Source organism: Ascaphus truei, chromosome 1, assembly GCF_040206685.1.
Source record: "Ascaphus truei isolate aAscTru1 chromosome 1, aAscTru1.hap1, whole genome shotgun sequence".
In the NCBI taxonomy this organism is placed as follows: Eukaryota; Metazoa; Chordata; class Amphibia; order Anura; family Ascaphidae; genus Ascaphus; species Ascaphus truei.
The window spans coordinates 530,597,380-530,609,848 of NC_134483.1; the positions used below are offsets into that span (position 1 = coordinate 530,597,380).

General features: G+C 45.0%; 1 protein-coding gene across 1 annotated transcript in view; it reads left to right on the plus strand.

The window, feature by feature from the left end:
- LOC142466942 (progonadoliberin-2) overlaps positions 1–12,469 on the plus strand; it is a 122,900-nt gene that overhangs the window by 45,646 nt on the left and 64,785 nt on the right. The window lies entirely within an intron of this gene.

Consider the following 12,469-nt stretch of genomic DNA (forward strand, 5'->3'; position numbering starts at 1 on the left):
GTTACCTGGTAGGCTCACAGAAGGCCTGAGCCTCTGCCGCTGGGAGCCTGGGGTTACCTGATTCGTTGGATACAGCGCCTCCACCTGTAAGGGATCCCAACAGGGTGAGATGGTCCTCTACAGGAACAATAGTAATACACACACACACAATATATATGCTAGAAACTTTTACTATAAGCATTAAACCCGGTACTCTGTACCACACAGTAATATTCACAAGACCATACATATAGCAGTTCACCCCACAGCATACCAACATGGGTGTCCCCAAATATACCTGGGTGCTGGGCATCAATTCCCTGATGTCCCTTTCCTTTATGTCCAGTCCCACCCAAAGTGTTGGAGATAGCGCTATCCTGTGGAGTGTTAGTACACTGCAATAAGTACCTGCCCGGGGTTCCTGCACCCGGGTACCGCAGAATAGCAGAAGAGGATCTGTCTGATCCGACGTGTCATCCGCCTACGCGTGGGGTGAATTCCGGTGTGGATAATATCACTGTACCATCATACCGTGGGGCTGGTCCGTCCCCAGTCCGCAGTCGCTGCGTGGCGTGATCCTCCGCGAAGATAGTCTCTATCCAGAAAGGTGTCTGATCCCAGACTCAGTGATCAGGCTGCGCAGCCGATGAGCTGTTCCCTGATTTCAGCTAATAGCTAGAGGGGCAAGATGCCTATCTAAGGCCTGTTCCTGAAGCAACCACAAGCTGGGGGATAATGGTGGAACTATCTGGGGCCTATGGGGGTAAGTTAGCCTAGTGCAGGGGCTACAGCTCCCTGCACCTACAACCTCCCTTACCTAGCTCCCTGCTCCAACTGAACTAACGTGGGCTCAGCGGGCGAAAAGTATCTATTCCCTGCTATAGGGAATCCACACACCCTATTGGCTGGCATTGGTAATTTGACCCACAGCCCCTGGGACTGGTGGGAATTGTAGTTCCCATGCAGAGCCTATAAGTAATGGCTGCCGCCGCCCTCTCTGGCACTCATGCGCATGCGCTAAGCCCTTGCTTGTCTGCCTGCCTTTTGTGCATGCATGCGCAACTGAAGATGGCAGCCCCCGTTAACCGGATGCACCGCAGAGCCTCTCGAGCATCAGAGTGCTCCCTGCTCTGGCCCCAACCTTTGCAGCCGGCGGCACCCACGACCGCTATGAAGGTCCGTTGGTGGGTGGTGGGGGGGGGGAGGGAGGGGGGCGGGCCTCTGGGAGTCCAAGGGGACCGGGGCTACACATTATTACCTTGTGCTCATGCATCGTTGTGACATTCCTCTTGCTTTGCACACCCAGAGTTCCAACATGTTACCCACATACACCTTGTACACCTGTTACTGCCACGTATGCATCTGACACCTTCCTCCCTGCTCAGTGAGCACTCTGCTTCTGCTGCCCCTCTCTGATTATGTCACCAAAGGTCTCGGAATCTGACTGTTGCCCCAAAGAAGACAGCGTGATTGTAAAAGGGGACTTATCTCTGTTCACAAATGTGCCTCTAATCCAGCAGTGTGGTGGTTAACTGCTGGTAGGCAATTAACTAACCCCACCTACCTGATTGCTAAGAAAAGCCTGTCTTGTGAGACAGGAAGGGACTCCTTAGCTCACATGTGAACTGACCTTTGGAGACAGAGCAGTGGTTCTTGAGTCTCCCAGGAGAGACTGACCAAGAGAACACAGATCTCTGGAGCTGACAAATAAGACTTCTAAACCTGGATGCTGACATTTTCTGTGCACACACGGGTGCGGTTCCAGGAGAGCAGAGAAGCTTACTCTACAGCTTCTAACAGATAAGACTTTCATTCTTAAGAGACTTCTTATATCTGCTTATTTCATGCTATGTGTTTGGGGCTGGGAGAAATGCTTGACTGAGGGAGATGTGAATTAATTGCATAGTGTTTCATTAGAAATACTCCCAAGTGAATAGAAGCTTTGTTCCCCCCCCTGTGTTTGGATGGATTTCCTGATGAAAAGGAAAAGGTATAATAAAGCCTTATTATAATTTCACCTTATAAAAGTCTCCAATTGTGTACCTCTGTGAACGTCCGTCTACATATGGTGTCCGAAGTGAGATGAGAGGTGTCTTTGAAGTTAAAAAGGACCGGAGATTTTTATGTGAAATTTTTTTGTTATGCTTTTTGCCTACAAACAAGTCTGAGCAACTTAAAAAACAAACTAACAAAAAAAAACCTCATGCAGCAGAGATCAGAGTTAAAGGGATATACACCACTGAAACTTACAAAACCACAGATGGACTCTTTGCCCCAATCCCAAGAGGAGAGAGACTGCTGAAACAGCTAAAACTTATTTGCCTATCACAAAGTGTAATATGGTCATTGAAATAGGGGTTTTGCCTTCCAGCCATAGTCAGGGTTCAAGAAGTGAGTCAGCCCTTAAAAAGGGATAGGTGTTTGTTGTTTTCAAAAAGTTTCGCTGAAGCAGTGAATACAGATGGTGACCCATGAGTGGTACAGATTTTGCAAATAAAGGTTGCCACACCGCATAGGGCTACCAGCTGTGAATGGAGTATATGCAGAGAAGTGTGAAAATTGATACAAGACTGTGCTGAAGCAGGGGAATTTTTTGCAAACAAATGCTGAGTGTAAAATTGCCCTATAGGGGAAAAAGGGATTTCTGATCTGTGTAAAAGGTATTTCAAAGCCAATTGCTGAGTGTTGAGTCACCCTGCCAGGAATGAAAGAAATAGTCCACTGCAAAGAATGTTTTTTTTTCTGCAAGTAAAAAAGTCTGCCTATATATATCTTGGGAGCAAAACCCGAAGTGTGAATGCCATAATACCCAAAGATGAGACTGAAAATTACTGAACTCAGGCAGAAAACCAAATTCTGTTGCTGAAGCGGAGGGATTGCACCTAGCAAGTAAATGGTGTAAAGCAAACAGAAGTTTTTTTTTTTACCTAGCAACCACACATTCAGCATACCTAATGAGAGATTACACCTAGCAAGTAAATGGTGTAAAGCAAATAGACGTTTTTACCTAGCAACTGCACATCTTGTATACCTGATAAGAGAAAATGCATGCACAGCACTGCTGATATTGAAAAAAAAAAAATTACCCAAGAAAGAAAAGTCTACAGAGATGCCTGTGAGAGCTACGAACTCTACAAGCAAAATATGCCCATCTGTAGGACTACCACAATTGGGGGTTCTAGCAAATACAGTGGCAACAGCTGCAATAGCGCCTCCTGAGGTCAGGAAGAAAATTACACCTGATAGCCTAAAAATGGAGGACAAGATGCAGCGTTCCTGTAATGAACCCTACCCCACTGAAGAGTGGCCCTTCCAGTCCAATAAAGAGGAAGACATCTCTTACGGGGAACCCGAACCGAGTCACACCCACAAAACACCCCAAGAATGGTGGGGGTGCCTGAACTCGGCACGAACAGAAGAGACCGCTCCCTTTGATGACGAATATGATCAGCAGGAGACAGAGTGGGAGCAGTGGATCACCGAATATTTCCGTCAGCTATTACAGTTGCAAGAAAAGCCGGGTGGATCCAGTGACGCTGCTAAAATTTCAAATGAAGATGGAGACCCCAATATCCCTGAAGGGACGGTGTCATCCAAATCAAAAAGGCGGAAAAAGAAAAAGAAAAGCGGTTCTTCACTTACCGTGGAAGGAACAGACACGTCCGCAGATCCTGTGGAGGAAAAGGGGGACCGAGTTGCCCTGCAGCCTAGAGAAATGGAGAATTTGTCCCTCGGTTAACCGAATATCCAGAGGGCCCAAGGCAGAAGTCGTGTATCCCAGGGAAGTGGAGCCGGAACCAGTGAGTGACAATCCCTTGACCAGCCCTGAAGATGCCCTGAAAAATGCCAGGCATGACTGTGATATGCTCTGTGAACAATTGAAACAAAAGGAAGATGGTTACATAGAGCTACAGAAAAATAACGTGAAGCTACAGGAATATGTGCTCGCAATGTACTCTTTGGCCAGGACAGAATTGAACGATCTCAAGACTGAGCTAGATACTGCAAAGGCTACTATTTCCACCATGGATGAAAAGCAGAGCCAATCTGATGAAATGGTGGCTACGCTAAAGCGGAAGTATGAGGAGGCACTGAAGCAGATGACAGTCTTCCAGCAAGAGGTTCACACTCTTCGCATAGAGCTGAATGCCTCACAACAGGAGGTCAACAGTGTCTGGATAGAGGTGGACGTATCTCAGAAAGAGGTTCAGACACTCCGCAGAGCACTGGATGCCTCACATCATGAGACCAACAGCTGCCGCACAGACCTGGAAGTTTCCAGAAAGGAACTACACAGTCTCACTGAGGAGCTGGACATTGCTAAAGAAACTACTGTCAATCTTGATACAGATCTCAAAGTCTCTCAGAAGGAGCTTCAGACCCTCAACCTGGAGAAGGAAGTCTCACGCCAGGAGATTGTCATTCTCAAAGCAGATGTGCGTAAATGGAAGGAGGACTGCAAAGAGGCCCTGAAGAATACAGAGACTGAAAAAGGAGAAAATTCAAGATTAAAAAGAGAAAACTTAAAACTGAAAGAAGAAAATTTTCAGTTGACAGAAGAAGTCAAGGAAAAGTTTGAAGCAGAGCACCGACTGCAGAACCAACTGCAAGGTCTGCGTACACACCTCCAGTATGCTGAGGAGAAGCAGCAAACGCTGCAGGAAGAAAAGCTGCAGGCTGCTAAAGAGGTACAAGCGCTGCAGGAACGTCTCAATACCCAGTACGTCCCCACAGAGCAGTATGAGAAGCTAAAGGCCACGCTGCATGTCTTCAGAGCATCATTGGAGGCGGAGCTTCATTACCAGGTGACTCTGTAGGAGAGGGAGCGTGAGAAGGCTCAGAAACTGGAGCAAGAGCTGGAGAGACAGAGAGACTGTTCCATTCCCTTGAGTCAGTATACTAAGGAGAAAACAGACGCAGCGGCAACCTTAATGACAAAAATTACAGGGCTCCAGAATATGAAAGAGACACTGATACAGACTCAGAGAAAGCCAAGTGCGCAGATAAATTCCCTGAGAAGAGACTTGCAAGACGCACTCAAACAGGTTGAGACTCTGCAGACCAGTAACTTACAGAATCCTCCAATACGGAAAAAGGTATTGGCTCTGCCCAAGCACCAGTATCCCACAGTAACTAATGCCCGTGAGGACAAGGGTACAGTGAGAGTTGGGGACTCCACGCACCTTCAAAACAAGATTATGAAGTTTGAGCCACCTAAGAAAGCACTAGCCAAACCTACAGCTGCCCAACAGGCAACAAACAGAGGTAGGAGTGCAGAATCAAAGCCAGAAGAATCCTTAGCTGAGGAAGCTGAAAAGATAGGACGTTCTCTGGAAAGGGCGGTGGAGGTGCAACTCAGTTCCAAAGAAGCTGAACTGGCGACTCCGTTGTGTGGAGGAGGTGCAGAAAGACCGCTTCAAAAGCGGAAACTCTAAGGGCTAGTCCTAACTGCTCTACAACTGTTGCCATACAGTTTGTCTACAAAAAGAAGAGTGCCCGACTCAACAGAAATCTCATGACCGCGCACTCGGTAAAAAGACTTTACTTGGAAAAAGTCCTCCTCGAGCGACGGAGGAGTGCTGATCTCAAGCACCTTAGGGAGGAGACAAAAATAAACTGGAGAAAGGGCTCCAATCCCAGCGGGACAGAGGGCTCTCTTCCTCCATCCACTCTCATTCAAGTCACAGAAAGATCTCGAATGAGAGTGGAAGGATGGGCTTTGGCCGTGGTAAGCCCGAGCTTCCCACAAACAGGGGAGGTATGTAACAGGGGACTTATCCCTGTTCACAAATGTGCCTCTAATCCAGCAGTGTGGTAGGTAACCCCACCTACCTGATTGCTTAGAAAAGCCTGTCTTGTGAGACAGGAAGGGACTCCTTAGCTCACATGTGAGCTGACCTTTGGAGACAGAGCAGTGGTTCTTGAGTCTCCCAAGAGAGACTGACCAAGAGAACACAGATCTCTGGAGCTGACAAATAAGACTGGATGCTGACATTTTCTGTGCACACACGGGTGCGGTTCCAGGAGAGCAGAGAAGCTTACTCTACAGCAGCTAACAAATAAGACTTTCATTCTTAAGAGACTTCTTATATCTGCTTATTTCATGCTATGTGTTTGGGGCTGGGAGAAATTCTTGACTAAGGGAGATGTGAATTAATTGCATAGTGTTTCACTAGAAATACTCCCAAGTGAATAGAAGCTTTGTTCCCCCCCTGTGCTTGGATGGATTTCCTGATGAAAAGGAAAAGGCACAATAAAGCCTTGTTATAATTTCACCTTATAAAAGTCTCCAATTGTGTACCTCTGTGAACGTCCGTCTACAGTGATAAACATGTGACAGTCAAACATCCCTGCTGTGATTTATTTCCATCTACAAGGGAAGGGATGTGACATGATGGGTAGGGGGAAATGTATAATAGTTTAGAGCTTGCACACATAACATACAGTAATTAGCTTCTTTAGAAAGATTTAATCTCTACGAGTAATATTGTCACTTATTTGCCTGTTTAAAAATAGTAGGTTAAGGACTCCCCCGACGGGGAAGAAAATGGCGGTGCACTGCGTACCAACAAGTGCCTCATGCGTTCCGGAAGTAGGAAGTAAAAAGTAAAAACAGATGCTGGATATGATTTCCAAAGGATTTAATGAACTAAAGCAACATCAGTTAAAAGACAGGATCATCTTAGGAGGAACTCTGACGCGTTTCGTGCATCCTCTGCACTTTGTCAAAGTATGATCCCAAAGCGTGATCACATTGGATCTAACACAACCAGCTGCATGAAAGAGAACTGCCTAATAGAACGTTGCAGTATAATAGAATGTTGTAGTATAATAGAATGTTGCATTATAATGGAATGTTGCAGTATAATGGAACGTTGCAGTATAATAGAATGTTGCAGTAAAATAGAATGTTGCAGTATAATGGAACGATGCAGTATAATGGAACATTGCAGTATGTAACAACCGGGGAGTCACGCCACCCTCGGCGTGCTCCCTACTCACCTACAACTTTGCCGGGTCCTCCCGCGCCACGCAACCAGCCTCCCTCCAGGACGCAGATCGCTGCCACAACAAGGCGCGCGCGCGTGTGCACACCGGCGTTCCTCATATAGTGCCGGCTCTGGTCGCGCACCCGGTCACGTGCTCGCAGGCGCAGCCACACGGAGGCGCTCCAGCCTCTTAAAGGCACACTACCCCGACGAAATGCTGCAATCAAATGCAGGCTTACTACTGGGCTCTCTAGCTCCTCCCCAGGGAGCCCTTCTGGACCTATCCCTGTTGCAGCCTGGCCCATTAACACACTCCCACCTTGCTACCCTGCCATTGGATCCTCTCACCTATATACAGTATGCTCCACGGTTTCACTGGCTCCTCGGCTGAGCATAGAACCAGTTGTTCTCATTACTCTCTGCCTCTCTAGTCCTGTCTTGTGTACCGAACCTGCTTCCTCTATGACTTCTCCGCACCTCTGGCATCCCGACCTTGTCATACGGCAATTGACTTCTCCGCACCTCTGGCATCCCGACCTTGGCATACGGCAATCGACTTCTCCGCACCTCTGGCATCCCGACCTTGGCATACGGCAATATGACTACTCCGCTTTCTCCGCTCCCGATCTTGGTTTACGGTAATCCGAATGTCTCTCTCTCTCTAACCCTGGACTTGGCTAACAGTACCCTCTACTATCCGTACGTCTCCTGCCGCGGCCCGGACACCCAGACCATTCTACACTCAAGACGTGCCTTCGTGGCTGTGGGTGGCATTATATCCTTTCCCACCTCGTTTGTGGTGAGCGATACCTGACACAGTATAATTGAACGTTGCAGCATAATGGAACGTTGCAGCATAATTGAAAGTTGCAGCATCATAGAACGTTGCAGTATAATAGAACGTTGTAGTATAATAGAACGTTGTAGTATAATAGAACGTTGCAGTATAATAGAACGTTGCAGTATAATAGAACGTTGCAGTATAATAGAACGTTGCAGTATAATGGAACGTTGCAGTATAATGGAACGTTGCAGTATAATGGAACGTTGCAGTATAATGGAATGATGCAGTATAATAGAACGTTGCAGTATAATAGAATGATGCAGTATAATAGAACGTTGCAGTATAATGGAACGTTGCAGTATAATGGAACGTTGCAGTATAATGGAACGTTGCAGTATAATGGAATGATGCAGTATAATAGAACGTTGCAGTATAATAGAATGATGCAGTATAATAGAACGTTGCAGTATAATGGAACGTTGCAGTATAATGGAACGTTGCAGTATAATGGAATGATGCAGTATAATAGAACGTTGCAGTATAATGGAATGATGCAGTATAATAGAACGTTGCAGTATAATAGAACGTTGCAGTATAATGGAATGTTGCAGTATAATGGAACGTTGCAGTATAATGGAACGTTGCAGTATAATGGAACGTTGCAGTATAATGGAACGTTGCAGTACAATGGAACGTTGCAGTATAATGGATTGTTGCAGTATAATGGAATGATGCAGTATAATGGAACGTTGCAGTATAATGGAATGATGCAGTATAATAGAACGTTGCAGTATAATGGAACGTTGCAGTATAATGGAATGATGCAGTATAATAGAACGTTGCAGTATAATGGAACGTTGCAGTATAATGGAACGTTGCAGTATAATGGAACGTTGCAGTATAATGGAACGTTGCAGTATAATGGAATGATGCAGTATAATGGAACGTTGCAGTATAATGGAATGATGCAGTATAATAGAACGTTGCAGTATAATGGAACGTTGCAGTATAATGGAATGATGCAGTATAATAGAACGTTGCAGTATAATAGAACGTTGCAGTATAATGGAACGTTGCAGTATAATAGAACGTTGCAGTATAATGGAATGATGCAGTATAATTAGATGTTGCAGTAGCTCATGCCGTGTAAAGCTCATGCTCTAATTTTGGTGTCTGAAGCACAGAGAGATAAAGGACCATATTCACAGTACTAATCAGTTTTACGCTATACTGTACGACACGTTCCAGCGCAGGTTAGTAAATAGCCCATGATGCAGGTCTGCAAGGTATCTTCTGGCACCGAAGGTATCTTATGCAACACAGCTAAGTAAATATGGACATATATAGTATGGCCCAATCTCTTAAATAGGGCTGTAAAGTGTTTTACAGCATGGAAGGTGTCTTATGGAGTAGCAATGTGACATACCCAAGGTCACAGGGAAAGTTGACACTTCTATTTGATATGCAACAAAAGAGAAGCACAAAAATAGGATGATGTCAAATACAGTTTAATGCAAATAGATCATCATGTAAGTAATGTACTGTACATACAAACATTAAATAAAAATAGGTTAATCACAGGGGGTATAACGCTCCTTCCTTACTCCTCAGACTTCTGTATGACACCACCGGTGACCATGGGAAAGTGACATGTCTCACGTCACGTCCGTTACGCTGCATTGAACCGACGGGAGATGGAGGAGAGGGGGAATTCCACGGAGGAGAGCACAAACCCAACGTATTTCGTGAACAAGATCACTTAATCAAGGGCATACCTCTATATTCCCACATACAGTATGAAATACTATACAGGCGGTCCTCGGTTATCCGAAGCAATGTATTACTCAAAATGGCGCTTAAGCATCATAAAGCGAATCACATTTTCCCATAGGAACACTGTTTAAATAAAACGTTCCGTTCCTGAAGGCATTTTTAATGCTAAAATACACAAAATATTTTACTCAAGCTATAAGATATGCAGCACACACATAGATTATGATGTAAACATTATATTTATTGATTCCAGAATGGTAAAATAAAACTATATTCTGTACAGTAATATACATTATGAGCACAAAAAAAACCCCCATCAATTATTGGAGGAAGATGATTGGGGGGGATCTTAACGGATAACGGACTTCTTGGAGGTGATGTAGGTGGACTTGAAGGTTTGGGCTTCTTGAACAAGCTCTTCAATGAAGTCTGGACAGATCCTTTCCTTTTCTACCTGTAGATCTCGCAATAGCAGCTGATTTAGTTGTACACCCCGCGACTGACTGAAGAGCTGCGTTCAATGTTGGGGTCATTTTCCTCAAATATGGACAGTGTGGTATCAATGTATTTGAATGCCGCAGCCAACATTTTTGTTGATAAAGATTTATATGAATGTGCCACTTCAGCAGATTGGTGGGCCTCCTCTTCAGCAATTTGTTGCTCTTCTCAACTCGTTAGAATGTGAGGCGAGCAACTCCTCGGTTTCCACCTCCAAGTTGAGATCTCTGGCCATTTGCACAACAGTTTCTGTAACCTCTGCAACAGTCTCTGTAATGCCTTGGACATCTGACACAAAATCAGGGCACAAATTACGCCAAACTCCATTTAAATTGGATTGTTTGACCTCATTCCATGCCTCTCCGATGTTTCTTACTGCATGGAGAATGTTGTAACCCTTCCAAAATTCTTTCAAGGTTGGACCTCCTTCCACATCAGTTGCTCTGATGGCCTGGACAAATGTTCGCCTAGGATAGTAGGCCTTGAAGGAAGTGATAACCCCCTGGTCCATCAGCTGTATCAATGAGGTGGTGTTGGGGTGCATGAACACCACCATGATGTTTGGATGGTAGTCATCCACGTACACGGGATGGCCAGGAGCATTGTCCAGGAGCAGCAATGCTTTAAAATCAAGGTTCTGCCTTATGCAATATAACTGCACAGCTGGGATAAAATGATGCTGAAACCAGTCCTCAGAAGGCTCCCTGTTACCCATGCCTAATGGTTGGACTTCCAAATCACTGGAAGTGTGCTCTTTGCATGCCCCAGGGTTTTCTGCATGATAAACAATCAAAGGTTTTAGCTTGAAATCACCTGCAGCCTTCTGATTGGCAATTGTAGCAATTTTGCAAAGCGTCGTAAGCGTGTCGGATAAGCCGTTCTGGCGTCGTAAAACAGGCCATAGGGATGCATTAACTAGCGTCGGATAAGCCGTTCGTCGGAAAACGAGGACCGCCTGTACATAAATTAAAAACACTTAATTTAGCAATTTAAAAAGAGTCGGGATGAGACAAAAATCCCTTATTTATACTGTATACCAAAGCGACAAGTAAGAAATATAAGAACATGTACAAAGTAAACAATCAAAGCACATTTACAATACAAAATATACAGTAATGCTACATGTGATATATGCTACCCCCCAAAAAAACTTAATAAAAAAGTGATCTGTACCTGATTCTCCCCGTCTTTCTAGCACTAAGCTGCTCAGTACTCATTACTCATTACGCCCCTTTAGACTTAGTTCCTCTCCTCCGTTATTTTCCCCTCACCTAAATCAAGCGTTGTACGTGTGTTTCTTACAAATGCATCTAGGATAAAGGAGCAGCATGGCTTAATCCATGCTGCTCGTCCTGAGGGTATCCCAAAACCTCGCACAATGTATCAGCCAGCAGTACCTTCTGTTCACAGCACATCCACAAAGTAACAGATATTCAACAAGTCTGTTTTTAGTTTGACAGAAACCAACCCCCCTCCCCCCCCCCCATCAACAGCCCCAAAGTTGGTGAGCAAAATAACAGCATGGGATCTTTTAAAGTCATTAACATTTCAAATTGTTCGAAAGATTGGGACGTCTTACTTGTTAATTCATGTTACATTATTTTGCTCAAATGTCGGAATACCCTCGCATATAGGGAGTTACTAATGAAACAGTGGCAGCGCAGCCCATTGACATCAATGGTAGTATTTACTGTATGTGATAGTGCCCCAATCAGCACTATCACAATGTAAAGAATGAGTCCCAGAGCCTTCCACATATGAGCATCCCATCCTGACTCATTCTATACCTCCTAGTTATTATTTCATCAATGCCTGCCACACTAGGAAACCTGACTGGGGTGAACAGACTTGCAGTAACATAACCATAGTGGCACGAAGTTCTGCATTGGGCTGACACCAGAATACATAGGGGATCTATGTACTGTATGACTGCTCTAGAGCAGGGGTAGCAAACTCCAGTCCTCAAAGGCCACCAACAGGTCAGGTTTTCAGGATATCCCTGCTTCAGCACAGGGATTGAGACACCTTTGGTGAAACAGAGACTGAAGACTGAGAGACGAAGACTGAGCCACCTGTGCTGAAGCAGGAATATCCTGGAAACCTGACCTGTTCGTGGCCCTTGAGGACTGGAGTTGGCCACCCCTGCTCTAGATGTTTAAAAAAAATAAAAAAAATACGGTATCCTATTTCCGGTTGTGATTTTCCCTTTCATATACACTGTATGGTGAAGATTTTGTGCCCCAGAATTACACCACATTTGCCTTTATATATAAGCCATATAGTGCAAGACTGAAAACCAATACTATACACTCTCATGCCCCTCCTTACATCTCAGCCCTAATTTCTCACGATAACACCATCCCGACTCTTGCGTTCTGCTCAAGGATGTCTTCTCTCTACCCCTTTTGTGTCTAAAGCCCTCTCCCGCTTAAAACCTCACTCATTG